Here is a 9,539-nt window from a genome sequence, read left to right as displayed (position 1 = left end):
GTAGGTTTTTATCTCTCTCTTTTTGTCACACACATTTACCTATAAATACATGTGAGTAACTTTAGACCTCTCTTTCCACCTGTGAGAGAAATGTGATAGCTTGTCTTTCTGACCTTAACCTATAATCATTTCCAGCCATTTTCCTGAAAATCCCATGGTTTTGCTTTTGGCACAGCTTTATAGGGACCACAGTTGCCAAATGCAGGACCAAATGAACAGCAATTTGAGTGGTTCATGTTGAGCTGCGAGGTCACGTTGAGCTGAGACCTCGGGGACACACTTGCAATTCCACGCCCTATGGTTCCTCTGACACCTGCACCAGGCGGTCTGTTGACAGATTGGTGGGTTCGAGCCACATTCAAGTGAGAGGTGTGTTCATTAAGACTCTTATGAAATGTTTCTTACTCACCCCTGTGCTGTGAGTTCTTAATTTGGCAAGCTCACGAGTGGTAATATTTGATAATATTTGTCAGCCTGCCTCATGGCCTGTTGGTAATTTGCACAAGAGAGCTGCAGGGTCACTCTACCTTGGCACTTTCTAATAAAATGGATCGGAATGTTGTATTGTAGAATAGTCACCAGGAAAAGCAGGACAAGGCCCAAGCTAAAAGCTGCCATGTACACAAGGACGCTGTCATACAGCATGGTGCATACTGCCGATCGATCACAGCCTGACCGGTGTGGTACACACAGCACAGGCTGATTTCCAGTGTCTTACCTTTTCTCCTTTTGCCTGTTAATGATGAAGCTGCCCAGGGAGTCAACACACGTTTTCCTACAGTCTGAGTCAGAGGTCAAGGTTAATAAGCTGTCAGAATGATACATAGCTTCCTGTGTCTAGCGCTCCCCTGTCATTCCTAAAGCTAGGCGCCTAAAATCCACCTCTCAACGTTGTTTGTTAAAAAAAATAAATATTCTTTACTCTTCAAACCTTGCCGTAAGTCATACTCTATGAATATATAACTTAGTTCCAGGATTAACATATATGTGTATCCATTATGATGACTTAAGATCTATGTTTTAAAAATTGTCTTTGAGTAAACAAAATTTCTGCTACACAATGGCTTTCTTGAAAATCTTTTCTTCAAGAAACCCAAGGATAATGGCTTTGCTTAGATGAAGGTCTGTGAGGGAAAAGGGAAACTCTGCTGGTCACCACATGTGCCTGACTGGAACTGTGACTCTGTCCCTGTCACTGTGGACATACCTTCCACACTACTTAAGGACTAGGTCAGTGATTCTCAACCTCCCTAAAGCTGTGACCCTTTAATACAGCTCCTCATGTCGTGAGGACCCCCAACCATAAAATTATTCCATTGCCACTTCAGAACCTAAATTTTTCTACTGTTATGAATTGTAACGTAAATATCTGATAGGCAGGATATGTGATATGTGACCCCTATCAAAGGGGTCCCATGGGTTGTAGCCCATGGGTTAAGGACTACTGATTTAGGGTCACTTTATAGAGGACACGTTTCTTGACAATTCATACCTTAGTAGCCACATATCGGTTCCTCAGCTCCCCCTCAATTCCAAAATCCACACATTCTCAGGTCCCTTATAAAATGACATCATAGAGAACTACGGCTGTGGTTACAGGACTTGCCCAGAATGCACGATGAGATCCTGGATTTCATCACTAGCGTGTGCATATACATAGATGGTAAGGGGAGTAGGTGGTGGAATTTGTTTTGTTCATTTTGTGTTCTGGTTTTGTGTGTGTACACATGTTCCTATGTTGCGTGCATGCTGGCATACATGTAATGTGTTGCTCATGTTATTTATTTGCATATTTTCAAGTTTATTTACTTTTATTTTATGTGTATGAATGCCTGCGTGTGTGCATGCGCACCACCCGTGTGGACCTCCTGAGGCCAGAAGAGGTTGTCAGCTCCCCTGGCACTAGAGCTACAGTTGGCTGTGCGTTACCCTCGGGTGCTAGGAACCGCAGTTAGGGCTTAACCACTGAACTATCCTTCTGGTCCAACTACACCTTTTATTTTTGAGACAGGGTCTCTCCTTGAAGACAGAGCTTGCTGAAGACATCCACCTGCCTCTGTTTCCCCAGTGTTGAGATTATAAGTGAGCATTGTTACGATTGGTTGGTGGAAGGCCAACCTCAGGTCATCATGTTTGCAAAGCAAGACTTTCCAGACTGAGCCATCTTCCCAGCCTCAAAGTTTGGTTTGGTTGTTTGGTTTGGTTTGGTTTGGTTTTAGATAATTTCACTCTGTGTCCCAAGACTCACTATTTCAAGCCCAGGTTGACTTCAAACTTACAGAAATTGATCAGCCTCAATCGTCTGTGACTGCAGGGGTTACAGATGTGACTCACCACATCTGGCTTCTTATCTATGGCTTTTGGATTTGAGACAGGGTCTTGCTGCTTCGTACTTGGCGTCGTAATCTCCTGCCTCAGCCTCCCTTGTGCATGCTATCAGACCCTCCTTCTGTTTGCTCCAAATTGCTTTTGGGTTACTTATAGGACCCGCTGTAAGAGCTAAGTAAATGGGGGGTACAACAATTGCAGTCCCAGCCCTTGAAACGGATGTAGAAGCCGTCAGATCTCTCTGAGTTTGAGGCCAACCAGGGCTCCACAGTGAGGCCTTGTCTCCATACACTAGAGTCCGTACCAGTCTAATATAGTCACCACTTTTGTTCTCCCAGTATTTGTGATCTGCAGGCAGCTGAATTCCCAGATGCACAGGCAGCCCTCAGACAGCGAGGGCCACCTAACTGCATGGCACCCCTTAGTCATTTTGCTTTTAATAGCTAATTTTTAAAGTAAATTTTTAAATATTTTTTTTATTTCATGTGCATTGGCATTTTGCCTGCATGTGTGTCTGTTGGATCCTCCAGAACTGGAGTTACAGACAGTTGTCAGCTGCCGTGTGGGTGCTGGGAACTGAACCTAGGACCCTTCAGATGAACAGCCAGTGCTCTTAATCACTGAGCCATCTCTCCAGCCCCCTCATGGCTAATTTTTGAAATACGCATTCCATTATTCAATATGAGTTGTCAGGATGTGCAAAATCTCGTTGCTCAATGCATTTAGCAATGAAAATGGCCATTATGGTTTTTGTGTAACCTTACTCCTGTTATGTAATACTTGCCAACGATCCATCCGAGTTACTTTGTAGTGAGCGGCACACAGAAAAGCAGCCACTGGGAAGTGTCGTGCGCCATCCTCACCCCCAAGCAGACTTGATAGGAGCCATCCTGGAAAGGGTATAGCTTGTCACCTAGCAAAAGTGTCTCAGCCTTGACGGAAATCCTGAGTGTGAGCAGGGCCACTGAGAAGTCCAACTTTATTCCTGGTGCTTTGTAAACCAGGAGGAAGACAGTAGCTGGTCAACCAGTTGTCCTGCATCAAAATAATCCCTTCAAAAGGGATGTTTCCTCCAAGTTATGTTTCCTGCGATTTTTAAAATCCACTTACATGCTTGAACAGAAGATTAATTGTGCCTGAAATGTCATGGCCAACTTTTCCCCTCAAATAGCATGAGGACAGGGCTGGAGAGCTGGATCAGTGGCTAAAAGCACTGGCTGCTCCTCCAGGAGACCCAAGTTCAGTTCTCAGCACCCATATAACGGCTCACAAACTGTAATACTAGTTCTAAGGGGCCAAAGGCCCTCCTCTGACCTCTACAAGTATCAGGCACACAGGGAGTGCATAGGTACATCTGCAGGCAAAACATTCACACATGCAAAATAAATCAAAAAAAAAAAAATCCCGGGAAGATACCCCATATTCTTTTTGAATTTTGTAATACAGAAGTGAAAACCAATTTGACATTTAATACTCAACTGATGACATCCCCCCTCTTCTAGAATGTTCTGGTGTATATTTTCTTTGAGTGGAAACCAACTCTAACTTTCAAAAAAGCATTTATGTTATTCTTTCCTCTCTCATTTCTCTCTCTCCTCTCTTGCTCTCTAACACTCTCTCTTTTCATTTTACCCTCTCTCTTTTCCTCTCACCCTCTCTCTTCCCCTCTCACCCTCTTTATCCCCTCCCCACTTGTGTGTGCGTTTGTGTCCTCAGAGGTCAGAAAAAAAATGGAGACAGATCTCCTGGAGCTGGAGCTGTAGGCAGCTCTGAGCCACCCAGCATGGGTTCTGGAGATCAAATTCCCTTGCAGGAGCAGTGGACACTCCACTGCCGTAGCCATCACCTCTGTGGAGAGTGATGAAGAGATAAGTGGAGGAGTGTGAAGGTTCCCAAGGAGAGCCTCAGAATTAGGCAGGAGCAGTGAATAAGAAAGGGAGGTTCTGACAGGAGAGAGGCTATGCAGGAAGCCAGTGAACAGAGCTTCATTAAAAGCTGGCCCCTTGGCTGGGGATTTAGCTCAGTGGTAGAGCGCTTACCTAGGAAGCGCAAGGCCCTGGGTTCGGTCCCCAGCTCCGAAAAAAAGAACCAAAAAAAAAAAAAAGAAAAAGAAAAAGCTGGCCCCTTGGGGCTGGGGATTTAGCTCAGTGGTAGAGCGCTTGCCTAGCATGCTCAAGGCCCTGGGTTCGGTCCCCAGCTCTGAAAAATAGAAAAAAAAAAAAAAAGCTGGCCCCTTAAGACAGTGTGTAAGGGTTAGGGTGCAGTTCAGTGGTACAGCCCTTGTCAGCATCTATGAGGCCCTGGGAGAACAGATTCTTGAAAATCTTCCTTCTTCCACACACATGCTCACAATAAATAACAAAGTCTGATTCCCAGAACTCAGGTGAAATACATCCAGGTCGGTGGCACTGCTTGTGACCTCAGGTGCTCAGGAGGTGGCTTCTGGGGCTCACTGGCCAGCCAGCCTATTCTAGTTGGCAAGCTCCAGGCCAACCCTGTCTCCAAAAACTAATGACGAACTGGAGAGATGGCTCAGTGGTTAATGCCACATTCTGCTCTTGCAGAGGATGAGTTCAGTTCCCCGCACCCACATCAGGTGGCTCACAACCACTTGTAACTCCAGCTTTCGGGATATGATACACTGGCCTCCACAGTCACCTGTACCTCCCTACACACACACACACACACACACACACACACACACACACACACACACGAGTAAAAGAAGAAATCTCAAAGCACGCACACACAAATAGATGGGTGGTGTTGAGAGGTCATCAGAGAGAGAGAGATAGAGACAGACAGAGACAGAGAGACAGAGACAGAGAGACAGAGACAGAGAGACAGAAACAGAGAGACAGAGACAGAGTGAGTGACTGACCAAGACAGAGAGACAGAGACAGAGAGACAGAGACAGAGAGACAGAGACAGAGAGAGACAGAGACAGAGAGAGACAGAGAGACAGAGACAGAGACAGAGAGAGACAGAGAGAGAGTGAGTGACTGACCAAGTAAACACAAGGCCACAATTTGATCCTAACTCTGAAGATGAAAATAAAAGTAAGGGCCATGGGTATTTGGCAGAAATATTTCACATACACAGTCAGAGTTAAATGCCACTAAGTAGGGGCTGTGAGTTAATAGTTGTGAATTTTGACCTGTTGCTTGCACATCTTGTACAATGAAGGTAAGAGTAAGTACCAGATATGAAGCAAAGAGAGGAAGCTGATGACAGCTCCAAGGATGTTGCCATCCAACTTAGGAAAGAGATGCAGAAAGAGGCTTAGGGGAACCAGGAAGAAACAAGTTCTCTATCTACCTACCTGTCTCTCCCTCCCCCTCCCTTCTGTGTGTATGCATGTGTGCGTATATGTGTGTGTGTATGTGTGTGTGTATGTATGTGTGTATGTGTGTGTATATGTGTGTGTGTGTGTGTGTGTGTGTGTGTGTGTGTGTATTCATGCTTTAAACAATAAAGAAATACTCTAGGCTGGCCCTAGAAATATCAGGCCTTAAGTTCTCTGCAGCCTCTGGGGGTGAGGCTGGGAAAAGGATACATAACAGCAGGATAGGACATTGCCGACTTTTGCTTTGATCAAAATAAGTGAGAAAAATAATTAACCAATTGATAAATAAATAACCACACCCAGCCTCACCCAGTTAGTATCCAACCGTCCCAGACGCCTCCTTTTTAGACTTTCCTGCCGTGGCCAACACATTCTTGACTCTGCCCGCAGGGTTTACTGAACAAAGGCATCCCTTCCTTTAAGTACCCAATTCGCAGGACACCTGCGGGCTGCACTGCAGTGGGAGGTAGCACACGGGCAGGGCTAGCAAAGACATCACAGGCCTTAGTGCGAGGGCATAAGGCCAAGGCCAACAGCAGGCACCAACCAAGCCCTGGATTTCTGGGGGATGTTCCTTCATACTGCATTTCTACAGTAAGTTACACTCAAGACTATGATACCTATAAACCAATGATAGGTCTAACTGTGAACCCCACCTACACACAGAGGCAAAAGGAACAGGAAGGCAAGGAACTCCATGACAGAGTGAAAGCAAGTAAGAGTAGTTAGCCATTGGTCTGAATAGGACCCTGCCCCCTTTCATTCTCCAAACATTTTTATACTAATAATGGCTCAATGGTAAAGGCCCTTGCTTGGCAAGGCTGGTGGCCTGAGGTCAATCTTTAGAGCCCATATGTGATGGCTATTCCTGATGGTCAACTTGACTACGTCCGGAATGAACTACAACCTGGAAATGAAGGACACACCAGTGATCCAGATCTTGAGGCTGGAAGACACAGGCTTCTGACCTGGATCTTGACATGATTTTGATCCAGATCTTGAGGCATGAAATTCTTAGATGCAGGCAAGGTGATACAACGCCTTTAATCCCAGGAGACAAAGGCAAGCAGATCTCAAGATCTCAGAGTTCAAGGCCAGCAAGTTCCAGATCCAGGCGTGGTGGTGCACACCTTTAGTCTGGGTCATACCTTCTGGAGACCTACATGAGGACATTAGAAGAAGGAAGACTGACTCTTTTCACCTGCCTGCACTTACTTGCCAGCACATCTGTTGGAACCGACTTCTGTAGGATTCCAGTTTATACAGAAGAGCAGCTGGAACAACTAGCCTCGTGGGACTGAGAAACTACTAGATTCTTGGTCTTACCATTCACAGCTGGCCATTGTTGGGTTAGTTGGACTGCAGACTGTAAGTCATTCCAGTAAATTCATATAAACGTGTATATATATATATATATATATATATATATATATATATATATATATATTGCATAAGTTCTGTGACTCTAGAGAACATTGACTAATATACCATATAAGGTGGAAGAAGAGAGATGATTCCATAAAATTTCTCTCTGACCTCCATATACAGCCTATGGCAAATTCATTCATTCATTCATTCATTCATTCATTCTCTCTCTCTCTCTCTCTCTCTCTCTCTCTCTCTCTCTCTCTCTCTTTCTCTCAGACACACATACATACAATTTAACCTAGTTAGTCTTCTACCACAAAAATTACTCCGAGTTATTATTGCTCAAAGGAGGAGAAAATAAATCCATTGGAAAATCAGAACATATTTTGTGGCTTTTGGAGGCTTTGTGTGTACAGAGACAACTGTTTTCAAAAGCCATTAAAAAGCTTACTTTTGAAGAAGGGAATTTCTTTTTGAAACATTCAAAACCTTAATTTTCAAAGTGGGACAAAACAGAGACAAAAGCACAGGGCAGACTGAGGAAGGGCACTGTTTGGTTTTGGACGCAGGGACAAGAGACTGAGGTGCGTATTTTACATATCAAAGCAGACCTGGCCTCCAGGTCCTCCTAACATCCCTCAGTCCTCAGTCCGATTCTGGCACACGAGCCTGTGCTTGTCCTTTCTCTCTCCCTGCATCCCCTCCATGGCTACTCCCATGGCTTCAGTCCTTGGGGCTAGTGAACCTGCCTTTAATATAACCTAATCTGGCTTGAATTGGCCCACTCAATGTAGTGCAACCAATTTAAGCTTCTCCCCAACTAGCGTGCAAATAAATGAGACTCAGACAATGGTTGTTTTATTTGGCTTTGACAACTATCTACTCTTCTAACTGATGGCCTGGCTGCTTCCTCAGTGCTATACCCCAGACTCTTGGCCAAGTGTTCATCAAATATTTCCTGTCATGGCAGCTTCCTCTCCGGGCTTCTTCCTCCTCCTTTTTGTCTCCCCCCCCCCAACCCCCCACTCCACGCCCACCCCCAACTAGGTCATTCCAAATCCACCCACCTCTAATCCCTCCAGTAATTGGCTGTAGCCAATTTTATTCAACCAACTGTTTTAAATCTAGGAACAAAGTTTGCACAACAAAAGCTTGTAAACAAAAGACCTTTGGGTATAGAATTTATCATTACAATACATAGCAACAAAACAAACCTCAACATTTCACCCAGGGAGAAATAACCTGTTCGGTACCTTGGAATGTGATTGCGTGTAACTTGGGATCAGCTCCCAGGCACAGAGGTAAGAACACATCTGAAGATCTGCTAAGGGAAGTACAAGGCCATGGGAGCAGCTCTGCCCGGGTGGGGCCGCCCTCGGAAGGGTGGTTTGGGGTGTGGAGATGTTTAGTAAGCAAATTCAAAACCAGACCGGTTTTGAATTACCGGGAGATGATACTCCAACTCCCACACTGTAGCCCATGAGCATGCAGGCCTTGTAGAGCAGCCACAAGTCCCATGTGGTGCTGGAACCATAGCTTGGCAATGAGCAAGGGGAACATGGGCTGGGGATGAACCCACCATGAGGTGAGAGAGTCATTAAGTCCCTACTGCCACTACCACACACCCGGAGGAGTCTGAGAAAGAGCCTAAGGCCTCACTGGGATGCCTGTTGAGTACCAAAGTCTCTATGAATGGGTCAAAGGTCTGTGCTGCTTCTGTGGTGATCGGTGACAGCTCCTCTCAGACCTGTGCTTCACAGTCCTATCAGCACAGTCGCTGCGACTGCAGGCCTGGCTCCTGTCAATGAGGAGGAACAGAAGTGACTGAGGAGTAGTCTTGTCTGTGGCAGAAAGAAAAGACTCCAAGGCCTTTGGTCCAGCGCTCTTCCCTAACATCTGACATCATAGTCAATCAACGGAGCGTGATACCTTTTGGGAATTCTAAACAGGGGAATGGCGGTGAGTAGCTAGCAGGAAGTTGACAAGCTGTTGGACGAAGGTGCTGGAGAGACGGCTCAGCGGTCAGAGCACATGCTGCTCTTCCAGGAGACCCGAGGCCACTCCCCACCATCCACATCAGGAAGTTTCCTGCGCGCTTTCCGGCCCGACGGGTACTCAAATGCAAACCCATGAATAAACATAAAATACGTGTTTTAAACCGTTAGGTATTTCTTTTGATTTTAAGCCTTTGCTGTATTTTAGTGGGACTCCAAGACCATTTATAAACGATAGCATCAAAGTGTTTGGAAACTTCTGCCTTCGGAGGATGCTAAAGCCAGAAGATGACACCAGGCTCCTGGATGCCTACATGGAGGAAAGTCAGTTATGAGTGAAGAACTCCCACACTGGATTGGTAGAATAATAAACTTGTGTTGCGGTAAAATCTGGGGTTGGTTATCACCAATGGCATGCGTTACCCTCAGTGATACAGAGTATGTGGGAATCTTTTCCCAAGGCCACAGGTGGTGGCAACAGATAACACACAAGTCCTGACAGT

The sequence above is a fragment of the Rattus norvegicus genome, chromosome 4, assembly GCF_021556685.1.
Source record: "Rattus norvegicus strain SHRSP/BbbUtx chromosome 4, alternate assembly SHRSP_T2T, whole genome shotgun sequence".
Lineage (NCBI taxonomy): Eukaryota > Metazoa > Chordata > Mammalia > Rodentia > Muridae > Rattus > Rattus norvegicus.
The sequence above is the reverse complement of the archived record's forward strand: the minus strand, read 5'-3'. Positions refer to the sequence as shown.